The 941-nt window shown below is 46.9% G+C and overlaps 1 long non-coding RNA gene across 1 annotated transcript in view; it reads left to right on the forward strand.

The window, feature by feature from the left end:
* The window catches only part of LOC148129481 (uncharacterized), a 342,063-nt gene that overhangs the window by 103,955 nt on the left and 237,167 nt on the right, over nt 1-941 (forward strand). The window lies entirely within an intron of this gene.

The following is a 941-nucleotide window of genomic DNA, read 5'->3' on the forward strand; positions in this document are numbered from 1 at the left end:
CCGCGGCCGACTTTCTTTGCCAAAGAAGTCGGTTCCCGTGGATTTGGTTGGCTCAGCCAGGTTGGTGGCACTCCAGAAGATCCGGGATTACAGATTAACAGAGTTGGAAGGGACCTTGTAGGTCACCTAGTCCAACCCCCACCACCACCTCCAAGGAGGAGACCTTACTACACCATTTCTGACAGAATTGATTCCTGCAGCTCAGTTCTTGGGAACTTGATTGACAGCCTGGTGTAAGGTCACCAGCTCGAGAAAAAGGGTTGGGCTAGATGACCTCTAAGGTGCATTGCAAGCTTGTTATGCTATGTTTTGTGACAGATAGTACACGTTCATGATTTTTTTTTCTCTCTTGACCATAGTGTCTTTATTTGGCAGTACAGGGTAGTTCTCAACTTACAACACCTCACTTAGGGACCTTTCGAAATTACAACGGCACTGAAAACTATTAGGGGACTGGAGGCTTAAACATACAATGCAGGAACTGGGCCTGGCTAATGAAGGGAAGGACCAGGGGAGACATGAGAGCTGTCTTCCAATATTTGAGGGGCTGCCACAGAGAGGAGGAGGGGGTCATGCTATTCCCCCAAGCACCAGAAGGCAGGACAAGAAGCAACGGATGGAAACTAATCAAGGAGAGAAGCAACCTGCAACTAAGGAGAAACTTCCTAATAGAACAATTAACCAGTGGAACTGCTTGCCACCAGAAGTTGTGTGTGCTCCATCACTAGAGGTTTTAAAGAAGAGACAGGACAGGCATTGAAATTGACTCTCCTATTCGTGGAGGGAGTTGGACTGCAATTGCAAGTGTGAGCCATTGCCAAGCACCCAGATTGTGATAATGTGACCACAGGGGTAGTGCAATAGTTGTAAGTGTGAGTAAAAGTTGTAGATCACTTTTTCCAAGTAGCTTTGAGCAGTCATTAAACGACCAGACTAAACGA

This window comes from Notechis scutatus, chromosome 14 (genome assembly GCF_049901735.1).
Source record: "Notechis scutatus isolate UNSWTSFEM ecotype Mainland chromosome 14, rNotScu1.2, whole genome shotgun sequence".
NCBI lineage: Eukaryota > Metazoa > Chordata > Lepidosauria > Squamata > Elapidae > Notechis > Notechis scutatus.